General features: G+C 48.3%; 1 protein-coding gene and 1 long non-coding RNA gene across 3 annotated transcripts in view; one reads left to right on the top strand and one right to left on the bottom strand.

Annotated features, from left to right (window-relative positions):
- Positions 1–1374, bottom strand: part of zmym2 (zinc finger MYM-type containing 2) — a 105148-nt gene extending 103774 nt beyond the window's left edge. For both annotated transcript variants that reach the window (XM_008107977.3, XM_008107983.3), the window contains exon 1: positions 1249–1374. The gene's annotated coding sequence lies outside the window, so the exon portion shown is untranslated. The remainder of the gene's footprint in view (positions 1–1248) is intronic.
- An 80-nt stretch (positions 1375–1454) lies between these two features.
- LOC134297366 (uncharacterized) lies at positions 1455–10102 on the top strand. Its single transcript, XR_010004080.1, has 2 exons — positions 1455–2028; positions 8193–10102. It is a non-coding gene; the product is annotated as an uncharacterized LOC134297366 (long non-coding RNA).
- The last annotated feature ends 6011 nt before the right edge of the window (positions 10103–16113 follow it).

The following is a 16113-nucleotide window of genomic DNA, read 5'->3' as shown; positions in this document are numbered from 1 at the left end:
GGGTAAAAAAGGGGAGCATTAGTAGGTGGGCGGGCCTTCTCATCTTGCCTTCCAGAAGACGCCCTCCTTTCCTCCCTCACAGGGGGCCTTTCCACACAGCTATATAACCCACAAAATCAAGGGAGAATAACCCACAATATTGGCTTTGAGCTGTATTATCTGAGACCCCTCTCACACAGCTGAATAAAATCCCACATTTTCTATTCTGAACTGGAATATATAGTAGCGTGGACTCAGATACTCCAGTTCAAAGCAGATATTGTAGGATTTTCTGCCTTGATATCCTGGGTTATATGGCTGTGTGAAAGGGCCCCGAGTCCACACGGCCATATATCCCAGTTCAAAGGAGATATTGTGGGATATTCCGCTTTGATATTCTGGGTTATATGGCTGAGTCCACACTGCGATATATCCCAGTTCAAAGCAAATAATGTGGGATTTTATTCAGCTATGTGGAAGGGGCCTGGGTGGCGCCAGAGAGGCCCCAAACATTTACCTCCGGTTCCCTTAGGCCTACAATCCTCCAGTAGAGCGGGAGTCTCTTGCCCCAGACTGGGGGAGAGCGAGCGCCCTTTGGTAGAGGCGAAGGGCTCTTGACCGGTCCACAGGCAGGGATAAAGGGGGGGGGGGGTGGAGAAAGAGGGCCAAGAGGAGAGATTGCCTCAGGAGTCTTTCCTTCACACACACAATACCCCATCAAAGACTGAAGGGAGGAATTGCCTCAGGGATTTGGTTTCTCCCCGCTCTCACACAAAACTGCCCCACCACATGAAAACCTCCCTCCTTCTCCCCCCTCTCTCTGGGGAAAGTGGGCCGGCCCAACTGTCCCCTCGGCCTCCCTTCCCAATTGCCCCGGGCGTCGCGTTTGGCCCCCTACCGTCGGCCAGCGGCACTGCAGCCTCGGGTCGGCCGCCATTAAGGAGACTCAACCAAACAATACGGAGGGAGGGGGGAGGGAAGGAGAGAGGGCAACAGGGAGGAGAGGGCAAAAAGAGGGAAGGGAGCGGAGGCGAATAAGAAAACAAAAAGCCGAACCAAAACTGGGAGGGAAGCAGTTGGGCTTCAAAGCCGCGCTTGAAAGGGATCGCACCCCCCCCCGGATCCTCCGCTCAAATGGATCGCGCCAAATACCCCTCAGCAGCCCCCCTCTTCCACCTTCGCGGTTCTGCCCCCGGCCTTCCTTAACCGCCTTCGTCCTCTCTCCCTCCACTCTCCTCCCTTCGACGCGCCTCCTTCTGCTTCTCTCACCGTTTAATGGCTCCACGCGCCAGCTCCTCCGAGGGCTGCCTCAACTCTAACTCGGTCCAGGCCCGGGCTAAACGCCGCCGCCGCTTCTGGCGAGGCGAAGGAGGGACAAACCCAACCTTCTGGGGTGGAGGGGGGGGGAGAAAAGGCAGCCTCGTGCTCGCGCCTATTGGCTCCCCCAGGAGGAGGGCTTTGCCGCCTAGAAGGCTATTGGCGCAACTGCCTGTCTGTCAGAAACCCGCGCGGATGGTTGAGTAGGGCGCCTGTCAATCTCGCACCCTGTGGGTCCCGCCCCTTTCTTTGGTTTCCCTCAGGTTAAGAGAAAACCCGTCTTGTCTTTGCCCAGCAGCGCCAGCAGCTACAGTGCCTCTGCCTTCCTCTCGCTTTGAGGGAGGGTCTCACTCAGAAGCGCCGCTCGTGAGGACTTTGGGGCAGAAGTTGGTCCTCTGTGAAGCAGTGGTGCCCTCCCCGAAAATAACAACAACAACAATAATAAAAGCAATCATAACAGTTGCCACAATAAGAGGTGTCAGTGGTGGTGGTCATCCACAATTTGATTGCTCCCCCACAAGCTCAGGCAACCATTGTAACGATTGAGGAGGCGTCCCATTTCCACAAACACGATCTCTTGTGGGAATTGGTGCCTCAGGACATGGCACACTTGGCTCATTTCCATGAGGGGGCAAAATAATGGCAAAATAATAATAAGAGGAGCCCATGCTCTACAACGTCCAATAACGTCCCAATAAGAAATCGTCTCCTCAGAAGATAGTGACATCTCAGGTATGAAGCCTGGTGGTGGATGTGGTAGTAGTGGTGGTTGAATGGTGGTGGCGTCCTCCATTTTGTCTGAAGCTGCTGCTGCTGCAGCAATGGGGAGCTGGGTTGGGACCCCTTCTGAGGGGGATGGGGCTCTGAAAGGAGGCCTGTTTCCCCCCCAGGGACGAAGCCCAGCAGTGTGGGGAGTGGCCTGAAGGGGGCGAGGGAAACCCCAAGGGAACCCCAGGGCGGTGGAAGGAAACCACCCACAGGCAGCCAAAGCTCCCCACCTTCCCTCAAACCAAAATGGAGGATGCGCGCTTTCTCCTCCTATTGCGCGCTTGGCTTCGCCCCTCATATAGACATAGATATTTTTTTTGCCCAGCCATGGATCGCGTTTTGGTTGAGAGACACCCATTATAACCCAAAGGGCAGAAAGAGGCGATATATATATATATATATCCACACACACACCACCTCCCTTTCCTCACTCCACCTTGCAGCCATTCTCACATTGCACACACTCCCTGGGGAAAAGGCTTTTATGTTTTGTGTGTGAGGCGGAAAGGACGGAGTTAAAAAACGAGTAACTTGCGCGGGATGCAAAGAGAGAGGCAAAGGCAGATTTGGAGTCTTCACAAGTTCGCTCTTTTTTTCTTTTTTTAAGCTCTGGCTCATTTTCATGCGCCACAAAACGCCAAAGTGGCTGGAGCAGCGCCACTTTTCGAAACGGAGGCGCAGGTTACATGCAGCCAACAGGTCTAAGCCCAAACTACAGTAGAGTCTCACTTATCCAACATAAAAGGGCTGGCAGAACGTTGGATAAGCGAATATGTTGGATAATAATGAGGAATAAAGGAAAAGCCTATTAAACATCAAATTAGGTTATGATTTTACAAATTAAGCACCAAAACATCATGTTATACAACAAATTTGACAGAAAAAGTAGCTCAATATGCAGTAATGCTATGTAGTAATTACTGTTTTTATGAATTTAGCACCAAAATATCACGATATATTGAAAACATTGACTACAAAAATGCATTGGATAATCCAGAACGTTGGATAAGCAAGTGTTGGATAAGTGAGACTCTACTGTATTAATAAAAGGGCTCTCTCTCTGTTTATGTTATGGGAAAGATGAAAGATTACATCTCCAGGTGGATGAATAAACCCAGGGAGAAGCTAAGACTGGTTCTACAACAAACATATAATGTAGTTTGAACTACAGTAGAGTCTCACTTATCCAACATAAACGGGCCAGCAGAACGTTGGATAAGCGAATATGTTGGATAATAAGGAGGGATTAAGGAAAAGCCTATTAAACATCAAATTGGGTTATGATTTTACAAGTTACGCACCAAAACATCATGTTATACAACAAATTTGACAGAAAAGTAGATCAATACGCAGTAATGCTATGTAGTAATTAATGTATGTACAAATTTAGCACCAAAATACCACAATGTTTTGAAAACATTGACTACAAAATGCGTTGGATAAACGAGTGTTGGATAAGTGAGACTCTATATCATGCAATTCAAACTGCACTGACCTCATAGTGTAATTCCAACTGTATTTTATGGTTCTACACCAGGTGTTCTGCTGTCCAGTCTTGGACAGCAGTGGCTCCCAAAATGACCCATTTAAGGTGGAATCAGGCATCGAACAAGGATGTGTTATTGCCCCTACCTTATTTCTTTTCTTCATCGTTATGATTACAGAAGAGTCTCGTTTATCCAACATAAACAAACCAACTGGCAGAACCAAAAGCGAAAATATTGGATAATAAGGAGTGATTAAGGAAAAGCCTATTAAACATCAAATTATGTTATGATTTTACAAATTAAGCACCAAAACATCACATTTTACAACAAATTGACAGAAATAGCAGTTCAATACATGGTAAGTAAAGGTAAAGGTTTCCCCTGACGTTAAGTCCAGTCATGACCGAATCTGGGGGTTGGTGCTCATCTCCATTTCTAAGCCAAAGAACCGGCGTTGTCCGTAGACACCTCCCAGGTCATGTGGCCGGCATGACTGCATGGAACGCTGTTACCTTCCCACCGGAGCGGTACCTATTGATCTACTCACATTTGCATGTTTTCGAACTGCTAGGTTGACAGAAGCTGGAGCTAACAGCGGGCGCTCACTCCGCTTCCCGGATTTGAACCTGGACCTTTTGGTCTGCAAGTTCAGCAGCTCAGTGCTTTAACACACTGCGCCACCGGAGGCTCCTCAATACATGGTAATGTTATGTAATTATTGTATATTTGAGTTTTGCACCAAAACATTGCAATGTTTTGTAAACATTGACTACAAAAACATTGACTACTAAAAGGCAGACTGTTTTGGATAATACAGAATGTTGGATAAGCAAAGATTGGATAAGCGAGACTCTACTGTATTCATCTTGTTGATGGGAAGCTTCCCACCGGAGTGGAAATAATCTATCGGACAGGTAGCAAGCTATTTAACCTCATCAGATTGAAAGCCAAAACTTAGGTCACAACAACATCTGTTGTAGAACTCCAATATGTCGATGATAACATTGTTCTCATTCAGAAGAAGACCTACAAGCCACTAAACGCCTTTGCAGAAGCATACGAAAAGCTCTGTCTCTCATTGAACATCGAGAAAACCAAAATGCTCTTCCAGCAAGCACCAGCCAATCCCTCCGCAATGCCAGAAATACAGCTTAATGATGTAACATCAGAAAATGTTGACCATTTCCTCTACCTTGGCAGCCACCTCGCCACAAAAGTCAACATTGACACTGAAATACAACACTGCCTGAGCTCTGCAAGTGCAGCATTTTTCTGAATTTATTCATTTATGATATTTCTATCCCAACTTTCTCTACCCCAGAAGGGACTCAAGGCATACATAGTTACATAGAAGGCAACTATTTGATGCCTTGACAACAATACAACATTAAAAGACATTTAACAAATCATAAAATTCAAGTAAAACAAACATTTTAAATCACAATCATAATTAATCACATGATCATAAGCATAAGCCAGGCCATTCCTATAGCCATAACATATCAATCCATATCTGTTTGTTTATTGCACAGATTCTCTAAAGGCTTGGTCACAAAGCCATGTTTTTACTTTCTTGCGGAAGATCAAAAGGGAGGGGGCTGATCTAATGTCCCTGGGGAGGGAGTTCCAAAGCCGAGGAGCCACCACCGAGAAGGCCCTGTGTCTCGTCCCCACCCAGGGTCAGTCCAACAATGAGGCAAATTAAGCTGTCGCTTCGGGCGCAAAACATACGGGGGCGCAGTTGAGACTGCTTTTTCTGTTGATTTCTTGTAAAACATGATGTTTTGGTGCTTAATTTTTAAAACCTTAATGTAATTTGATGTTTAATAGGCTTTTCCTTAATCCCTCCTTATTATCCAACATTTTCACTTATCCAACGCTTTTATTTTTCAGTGATTGGTTTTTTTTGGGGGGGGGCTTGTTTATAAAAACTGTTGTCCTCCCAACCCTGTTATATGCCTGCGAAACGTGAACTGTCTACAGATGTCACACTCAACTCCTGGAACGATTCCATCAGCGTTGCCACTGAAAAATCCTGCAAATCTCTTGGGAAGACAGGCGGACAAATGTCAGCATGCTGGACAAAGCAAAGACCACCAACATTGAAGTGATGCTCCTACGCCATCAACTCCGCTGGACTGGCCGCATTGTCCGAATGTCCAATCACCATCTCCCTAAGCAGTTACTATACTCTCAATTCAAGAACAGAAAACGGAATGTTGGTGGACAGGAGAAGAGATTTAAAGATGGGCTTAAAGCTAACCTAAAAAACTGTGGCATAGACACTGTGAACTGGGAAGCCCTGGCCCTTAAATGCTCCAAGTTGAGATCAGCTATGACCAGCAGTGCTGTAGAATTTGAAGAGGCATGAATGGTGAAAGGGAGAAACGTACCAAGAGGAAGGCGCACTAAGCCAACCCTGACCGGAACTGCCTTCCACCTAGATGCTCTCACTGCGGAAGAACATGCGGGTCAAAAATAAGACTATTGAACTATTTGTACCGATAAAACCATTATTAAATGTTAAACATGTATTAAGATACCACATCTAGCAATAAACACTAAATTAAAAGTATATGTACAGTAGTGGAGAGGGGAGGACAATAAGGATGGCAATAAATCATTCAGCAGTATTCATAGTAAAGAATTATATAAAGCATTAAAGTCTCTTCGGGTCTCAATTCTGAGGAAAAAGCAAAGTAATAACAATAACAACAATAATAAAAACAACAATTGTAGTCACGCAGTTATAGAATCAGAGTGCTTCCGCAAAAGAAAAATGCCGTCTTTTTAAAAAAGTCATATTTATTAGAATTTTTAGCAACTTTTGTATCCATTACATCTATTATCTCATATATATTTTGCCCTGTCTTGAGTGTCTATCAACCTAGCCCCTTTAGATGATATCCAATGAAATTCAAAGATCAAGGTTTCTTGACTTTTACGTTTGGGAAGTCTGTTTTGTACTGGAAGCCCAACCCTGCCAGAAATACCGTGGTTCAAATTACATATATTTAGGAATAAAGAATTATGAAGCCACAAATGTATTTTGAGTGCTAAACCTAAACAGAACTCCTATAGTATTTTATGTATAAATTACTCATCTCAACGTTTCTTTGTTTCAGCTATATAATTTAGGACAGGAGTAGTGGAGTCATTTGATTGCTATTTTTAAGTACTTGTACGTTAGAGCCTTTTGCCAATCTACCATAGATCACCAACAGATCTTCTGGTAGAGTGCTATTTCACTCATTCTTGTCATAGATTACTTAGCGCCCTCATCAAATGATATTGACGAACGCCTTGTGGGAAGGCCTGACAGTTAAAATTGTATAAAACTGATTCAGCCTGTATCTGCATTGCCTTATATCCCAGGATGAGATCCCAGGTAATCTGCTTTGAACTAGACTATATGAGTCTCCACTGCCATATAATCTGGGATAAGAAGATAATCTGGAGCCAAATCCTGGGATATAAGGCTTTAGATAACATATTGTAATCTTTGTTGCCTTACTATTCTTTGATAGGTTGGACCCAAAAGTACATCATTCTAATTCAGGGATATATCAGATGTGGAGGATCAACATTAGTGCACAAACTACTTCTACCAGTTGGAAAGCTCTTCTATTACAGAGATAGATAGGTAGATGGATGGGTGGATAGATTTCTGTCAAAATAATCTGCTGGCAGAAATGTTCTGTTGGCTAAAATCTGTCAGCAGAAATTTTTTAAATAATAGTTGGAGAGCAAGAGCAAGGGAAGAGATAAATTATGCCAGAGTCTGATCTTTTCCAGCCTAGGGATGTAGTCAGAGTGTCACTACAAATGTAGAGAAGTGTGAAGGTAGCCATAACCAATTTACAACACTCCTAGGCTTAGGCTCCATCTATAGTGTCATACAATGCAGTTTAATATGGACAGTGTAAATGTGTATAATGCAGATTGAACTGCATTGAACTGAATTGTATGAATTTACACTGCCCTATAATCCAGTTCAACCTACATTATAATGGCAGTGTAGATGTGGCCTAAGAGAGTTTTGATTTAGCCCAGCTTCAGTTGGCTTGGTGTTAGCTCAGCTGGCAATTGGCTGTCTTGGCCAGTGTGGTTTTCACTGTCAATTATTCTAAGACCGGGACTATTCAAATAATTACTAATTTAAACCCAACAGGTGAAATAACTAATTATAATTACTAGTTAATTGCAAATAGTTATTTTGCCCAAGGAGAATTCAACAAGGATTACCGTCATTTCTTTTTGTGGCATAGCAAAAACATGTCATATCCCTTTGTTACTATTAGTGAGATCACAGTCCCATAGTGAAAAAGGTAATTATACCTTTATCACTATGGGACTGTGATCTCACTAATAGTAACAAAGGGATATGATATGGTTCAAGTGCTAGTTTGTGTTGCATCTTAGGCTGTTATAGTGTAGTTGTAGGGCAACAAGGATGTAAAGTGCAGTATATTTTTAATCACAGGTCCACACATTCTAGCAAATGTGCTTTCATACGTAACTTTATTTTAACTACCTTTGTGAGAAACAAGAAAGTATGTAATTGCATTTTTAAAATAAAAACTATAATTAAAAGTAACTACTTTAGAACTGTTTCTAATTACTTTCACAATAATTTTTCAGTGTCTACATCCAAACAGTGGCTCCCATTTAATAACCGTGAGACTGATAACCGTCGCCCCCGCTTTCAAATTGATTTGAAAACGCAGCAGAAAGTTCCATAGATTACTCTCCGAAAGAACGGAGCGGGACCGCAACAGACCATTATTAAAAGACCTTTTTTCCTTCATTTTCCCTTTCCCTGAACTATGTAACAAATCCCCCCAATAAAAGTGGCATTTATTTTAACAGTAACACTCTCTATCTGGTTATTTTGTATCTCCCTCTGACTCCTTCCTTTTTGCATGCGGTTTCTCTCCCTCCCGTCCTTTAACTCCGGCTGAGGTTCTCCGCCATAGATTAACATGGCGGACGATATAAATTGGCTCATATCTCTATCAAAATTACCCCTAGAACGCTCCTCTTTTAGTCTTAACCCTTTCTAAGGCTCCTGACTCGAAGACAACCAGCAGACCCGGAATCGGTCCAGTTTTCGGCATCTCAACAGCTGACTGTCAAACAGAACCGCGTTTCTTTCCAAGCCAAGTTGCTGCTTTATCCCGGGGTTTTCTCTCCCCGCGACTCGCGGAATGGTTCTCCCTGGCCCCTTTCTGTGAAATGGGGATGGGGGGATCGCTCTCTCGCGGGGGAGACATAGTTCACCAAGGACCCTCACCCTCTACAGCTGCCAAGGGATGCCCGGACGGGGGCCCTCCACGTTTCATTCATAATTTCATAATTTTATGAAAGAGAAGAACACTCTTCCCCACACCTACCCCTTGGACTTATGAAATCCTATACCTCCAAAGACTTACTAACCCATATGTGCCCCTTCCCCATGCCATCTCTATGAATTCCTTATGAACTCTTTCCCCTCATGTATTTGTGAATTTTTATATTCTATGTACATGACTCACTGCTGTATGAATTTCAAACTGTTGGGCTAACTTCATGGATTGCGAAATCATGCTGCTTGAACCCTACTTCTATGTTGGATTCCCCAGATGTTGTGAACTTCGTTCCTATCAAATGTTTTCTATTGCTCATTTATATTGTTTATATCATTCATGATTCCCCTTTATGCAATGTCACCCACCTTTATGGATTCTCCTTTATCTACCTATCTGCCTATATGTATTTACACTCTTTGGGATCCCCGGAAAATATGTGTTTTTCCCTGCTGGGTTTATGTTCCGACTTTATTTATAATTTTCATTTTATCCCAAATAATTGTCAGATCATGAAATCAAATGGGAAATATTATGACCCCAACCTGAACTCTAGCCCCATGACTCAGACCTCCCCTTCCCAAAAAAACAAAGGGATAATCTGCCACAGTTAATCCCATCTCACTCCGATCGCATGGACAATATAGGGCGAGTCACCAAACTAAAGGTGACTCGCCCCCAAGGCAAACATTGTCACATCTCAGGCCAGGACGCCGCAGGAAGGCACCCTGTGGGGCCGTCAATGATGGCTCATCAAATCACCACTTCCCGTCTGACACCCCAAAGACATATCTAAAATCTGTGAACGTGACAGGACCCCGGACATCCTTGATGGGTGTCATTAATTCCTTTAGAAATTGGCTGGGCCAGAATTAATCCGATGTTTCCTGTCCGGTCACCGCATTGTTTCTATAGCTCCCGCCTCCTCCTCTCTGATTGGCCCGAGGGGGAACAAAAAACAGCTCCCCATTGGGCCAGCAGGGCAAGGCGGGAAACGAAAGCCCGCCTCGTTCAACCTCTCAGCCAATCCGCGATCAGATGGGCAGGGAAGCGGGGCGGGAAATTCAAAGGGCTGTCAGACCGAAACATTGTATAAATATGACTTTATTTGAAACATATGTTACGCTAGTAGATTGAATGATCGCTATTAGCGTCCTTTTCAGCTGAAATTGCTAAATAAAAACTCCTTGGCGGATTTTCCTTCAACTTGGCGGACCTTCTTCATTCCAGGCTTCAGGTTGTATTGCGGCTTATATTCTTCTTTTGGCTTCGCCAGGGTCCGTTCCCTCAGGACCGGGTCGGCTCCCTCCTTAAGGGACCCGATCCCCCAAACGCGGTCGACAACATAATTTGGCTTTACCACGAAGGGACTTGCTTGGAAGTTCCAAAAATCAATTTTTTTAGGCTAAAATTCCAAGCGGCGACCTTGGTCCAGATATTCTGGGACAGGTTGGGGAGAGAAACGGCTGCAAGGAGGGCCCTCCGACCAACAATTTGACCTCATTTCACATCCAAATTTCTCTGGCAGCCCCTTTCTCTCTCTAGATCTGATTCAGGGTACTGAACAAAGGAGCCAGATAGGAGGAAGCAGATTTTTAGCTCCTCGAAGGAAAAGCGCCAACGTGAAACAGGGGACGCCCTGTAAAAATAAAAGGGAACCGGCCCCGTTGTTGAGACCCAGGTGGGAGGAGCCCTGGAGGTATTGCACTTCGGATCAGGGCTCGGTAACAAATTCCTGGTGAAACGCGGGAACATCTGGCGCTCGGGGGGCGTGTGAGAACAGTCTGGCTTGTAAGATTACAGGTTCAAGAATCGCGGGGTAGGGGAACAGTTGTGTTCCCGGGGCACCTGCGGATTCCACGAACGCCAGCCATCCAGTCTTGGTGAAGGGAACTCTCGGAAGGACGAGCTGACCTGGCCGGTTGGGTGAGTCGTTACTCCGTTAACTGTCAGGTACTGGGCAGAGGTTGAGCCAAGAATGGGTGCTTGTTCCGCACGTCTAGGGTGTCCCACCCCAGCAGACATCCCCAGGGATTCTCCATTGGGCAAGATCCTGGCCGATTGGGGTGGGTTTGCATCGAAAAACATGGTGCAGGCCAGGTTGGTCCAACTCTGCAAGCGTAAGTGGCCCCTCGTGGCCCTTGAAGGGGGAGTCGCTTGGCCTCCACATGGCAGTGAGGATGAGAGTCTCATTTTGAAACTCCAGAGCCATTGCCATGGGGAGGGCAAGTGGACCCAACTTGCTTATGCTGCAATGTTCATGGCCTTAAGCCAGAGGGAGACTGGAAGGGGAGAGGGGGTCCAAGTCTTCCCATGCAGGGACGTGGGCTCCAAACCCACCCTCCTCAAAAGCTCCTCTCTAGACCTACTTCCCCTCCCACCTCCACCAGAAGAGGAACTTCTGGAGACATTTGCTTGTCCCCCACCTTACCAACCCCAATTCCCATCCCTTGCCCCACCTCCTCCCCGACTTTCTCCTCCTGTTCTGAGTCTCGCACCGATCCAGAACTCCCAGATTGACCCCTCAAGGGAACCTCTGCTTCCCGGGATCCCCACTCTCCTAGATTCACCCTCCCAGCCCCCTACCCTCTCGCCCCATCCCCCTTCCGCTCCCCAGCCCTCTCCTTTCTCCCAGCCCCATCTCCCCTCCGTTTCCCAACCTCCCATTCCCTCTCAGCCCCCCCAATCCTCCCTCCTCTCTCCTCCTCCCAACCCCCCCACTCTCCAATCCTCTTCTCCCTCTCCTTCCCAATTTCCTTTTCCATTCTTTAATGGCTATCTTCCATACACGCTACCTAGAGGATCACCTTTCCCGATCCCAGACCCTCTCGCCTCTCAGACCTTCCACCCTCTATTGCTCCCCTCTGCGCCTCCTGCGGGGACCTCCCCCGTCTCTTCAGCACCCCCAGCTTTTCAAACCACCCCACCAGTTCCCCTAGCGCCCAAAAGACCCAGCCCCAACTGTCCCCCTTCCACTCCTTCGTCAGGAACTTCATCCCTCCCCCCTCAAAGGGTTTCCCAAACACCAGAGGATCCCTTTGAGCCCCTCATCACCAAAAATAGCTTGCGGACCCGCCCCGCCACTGTCATGGCCCCTCTACGGGAGGTGGTCGGGGCAAGGGGAGACCCGGTCCTCATTCATGTCCCTTTCAGTACCACAGACCTCATTACCTGGAAGAAGACAACTGCACCACTTTCCCAGGACCCCTCAGAAATGACCGAACTTTTTAGAACTATTTTTCTAACCCATCGCCCCTCCTGGGCAGATGTTATGACTCTCTTGGGCTCTCTCCTTACTCAAGAGGAGAAGCGCCGCCTACTGGCCGCAGCTCAGGCTGAAATCATGAAGGCCGATGTAGATGACGGTAGAGATGCTGAGATTATTTTTCCAACAAAGGAAGACCCCAGTTGGGACTACAATACCAACGCTGGTATGATGTCTCTAAAGGCCTTCCATCGTGCCATCTTGGCCGGCCTGCCGTTGGTCTATCCTCGCCCCATAAACCTTTCTAAATACTATGACATAAAACAGACTCCGGAGGAAAGCCCCTCTGATTTTTATGATCGGTTATGTCGCACTGCAAAACAGTGGACACACATTGACCCCTCTGACCCCCGAAATGAATCCTCTCTAAATTCCCTGTTCATTGGCAGGTCTTGCAGGGACATTCGGCTAAAACTCCAGAAACTGGAGGGGGGAGCAGGCATGCCCATCTCCCAGTTAATCAACATTGCTTTTAAGGTGTTCCACAACCGGGAGGATGCAGCAGCCCAGAAGGAAGAAGATGACCGAGAGGCTCAAGCACAGGTCCAAGCAGCCAGTATGGTGGCTGCACTGGCAGAACGTGACAGGGGACGAGGGGGGGGGGAGAACAGAGAAAGGCCAGTTTGGAGGGACAGGGGGCAGGGGAGAGAACCACCAAGGGAACTCCGTTGTTTTTACTGCCAGCAGAGGGGGCACTTCAAGAGAGAATGTCCCGATCTCAAGGATAAGGGACCAGAGAGCCGGGTCATGTGACTAGGGCAGCGGATCGTCTTGGCCCCCAGTGACCCGTTGGTGCCATTGAAGTTAGGAAAAAGAACTGTGGATTTCCTTCTAGATAGTGGGGCCACCCATTCAGTGGTCACCGAAGGGTTTCGGGGAACAGACATGGGAGCTAGGAAGACTCAGGTAGTGGGGGTCTCAGGGAAAGAGGCAGAGAGGTCTTTTCTCAAGCCCATGGAGTGTGAGGTGGGAGGGAAGACTCTGTCTCATGAGTTCCTGTACATGCCTGAGTGTCCAGTTCCCCTTCTGGGCCGAGACATCCTTTGCAAAATCAGGGCGCAGGTCACCTTTGGGCCAGAGAAGATCATCTTGGCTGTCCCAGAGGAGGAGGGGTGGAGGATACAGGCTCTCCTGCTTCATCAGCCCAGCCCCGAGGCTGACCTGATCCCTTTGGCCATTCTGGAACAAGTCGACCCTGTTGTGTGGGCCGATGGGATTCCAGGGAGGGCCAAGAACGTTGCCCCAGTCAAAATTGCCCTAAAACCGGACATCAGGCCTCCTAGGATTCCCCAATACCGCATCCCCCTCGAAGCCAAAAAGGGCCTCCAGCCCATCATTGAAAATTTTCTGAAGCACTCTCTGCTGAGAGAGTGCTCCTCCCCTTACAACACACCTGTGCTGCCAGTCAAGAAGCCCAACTCAGATGAATACCGCTTTGTGCAGGACCTCAGAGCCATCAATGCTGTTGTGGTGGACATTCATCCCGTGGTGCCTAACCCCTATACTCTTCTTTCCACTATCCCTCCTTCCTGCTCTTGCTTTACTGTTCTGGACTTAAAAGATGCCTTTTTTTCTATCCCTCTGCACATAGATAGCCAAGAAATATTCGCCTTTGAGTGGGAGCATGTGGACTCGGCCAGGAAGGTACAGCTCTGCTGGCAGGTTCTTCCGCAAGGTTTCACCTGTTCTCCTACGATCTTCAGCCAAAGCCTTGCTTCGGAGCTGGACAGGTGGCCGGATCGGGACCAGGGGGTCCTTCTGCAATACATTGACGATCTATTGCTTTGTTGTGAGGATGTACCTACCTGTGAAAGACTTACCATCAGTCTCCTCAACTTCCTGGGAGAGGCTGGCTTCAAGGTCTCCAAAAAGAAAGCTCAAATCTGCAAGGACACTGTGCGTTACTTGGGGTTTGATGTCTCTCAAGGACAGCGGGCTCTGGGGCCGGAGCGGAAGGAAGCTATCTGTAAGGTCCGAGAGCCCAAGACCAAGAAGCAACTGCGGGGTTTTTTGGGCATGGCTGGCTTCTGCAGAATCTGGGTGCCCAACTTCGGACTGCTCGCCAGGCCTCTTTATGAGGCAACCACCGGACCGGAGACTTTCCTCACCTGGACCGCAGAATGCAGGACAGCCTTCGATGCCATCAAGAAAGCCCTCATGTCTGCACCAGCCTTGGGACTCCCTGACATGACCAAGCCCTTCTTCCTTTATGTTCACGAACGTCGGGGGGTGGCAGCGGGGGTGCTGACCCAACCACTGGGCAGCGCCAAAAGGCCAGTCGCCTACTTCTCTAAGCGACTGGACCCCACCAGCCTTGGGTGGCCAGCCTGTCTTCGTGCCGTGGCTGCCACTGCTATGCTGGCTGAGGAGGCCCGGAAGCTGACACTGGGCCAACCAATGACTGCCTATGTGCCCCATAGCGTCCTGGCAGTCCTGGATGCTAAGGGGACCAACTGGCTGTCAGCAGGACGGCTCACTCGCTACCAGGCTTCGCTCATCGACCAGGGAGACCTCACCCTGGCCACCACCAACTGCCTCAACCCAGCCACCCTGATGCCCATCGAATCAGCCGAAGGGGACGACCAGGAGCCACATGATTGCATCGCCACCATTGAAGAAGTCTACTCCAGCCGGCCGGACCTCAAGGACCAACCACTTCCCCAGGCAGACCTGGAATACTACACTGATGGGTCGAGCAGTGTCCATCAGGGCGTGAGGAAGGCGGGCTATGCAGTTGTTACTCTGTGGGACACCATAGAGGCAGAACCATTGCCAGCCGGTACCTCCGCCCAAAAAGCAGAACTCATCGCCCTCACCAGAGCTCTGGAGCTGGCAGCAGGAAGGACTGTCAACATCTACACAGACTCTAAGTTTGCCTTCAATGTCCTGCACGCCCACGGAGCCATCTGGAAGGAGAGGGGACTGCTGACCACTGCAGGCAGCCCAGTCAAGCACCAGGCAGAAATCCTGAGGCTGTTGGACGCCGTCTGCAAGCCCACTGCTGTTGCTGTCATCCACTGTCGGGGACACCAGGCAGGAGACCAGGATGCTGCCAGGGGAAACAGGAGAGCAGATGCCGCGGCTAAGGGGGCCGCCAACAAAACGCCCACCTTCCAGGGAGCCCTCATCCCGGACACCACCATCACCAGCCTCCCTCTGTATGGAACTGTGGACGATGAGTTTGCTAGGAAGGAAGGACTGACACAGGATGGGGGTTGGTGGAAGGACAGCCAAGGCCGTCTGCTCCTCACAGATCCCCTGATGCGTGAAGTGGCCCTCCGCCTTCACAAAAGCACCCACTGGGGTCATGATGCCATGCTGGAACACCTCAGATCCTTCTTCATTGGACCACGCATGGCCCAACAGTCTATCTGGGCCTGTAAGCGATGTCTCCTCTGCCTAAAGAACAACCCCAAGATCCAGAAGAAGCCAGAAGTGGGGCATCTCAGGGCAGGACTGCAGCCAGGACAGGTATGGCAGGTGGATTTTGCTGAATTGCCCTCCAGTAAGAAGTACAAATACCTGTTGGTGTTTGTGGATTGCTACAGCGGGTGGCCTGAAGCTTTCGCCTGCTATACTTGTACTGCCAAAGAGGTCACTCAAGCCCTCCTCCATGACATCATCCCACGTTTCGGCCTGCCCCTCTGCATTTCTTCGGACAACGGGAGTTCTTTCATCTCCAAGGTCACCCAACAGGTCTCTCGGGTCCTCCAGATCCGGTGGGACTTGCATTCCAGCTGGCACCCAGAAGCAAGCGGCAAGGTTGAAAGGATGAACCAAACCCTTAAGAGACAAGTGGCGAAAATCTGTCAGCAAGCTAACCTACCTTGGCCAGAGGCTCTTCCACTCGCTCTCACTCGAGTCAGGGCTGCCCCTAGGGGCAAGTTAAAATTAAGTCCTTTTGAAATTCTTTATGGTAGACCTTTTCCTTCTTCCCAGGTTCCCTTGAAGG

Source organism: Anolis carolinensis, chromosome 3 (assembly GCF_035594765.1).
Source record: "Anolis carolinensis isolate JA03-04 chromosome 3, rAnoCar3.1.pri, whole genome shotgun sequence".
Classification (NCBI taxonomy): domain Eukaryota; kingdom Metazoa; phylum Chordata; class Lepidosauria; order Squamata; family Dactyloidae; genus Anolis; species Anolis carolinensis.
This window is presented reverse-complemented; position numbering and strand designations above follow the sequence as displayed.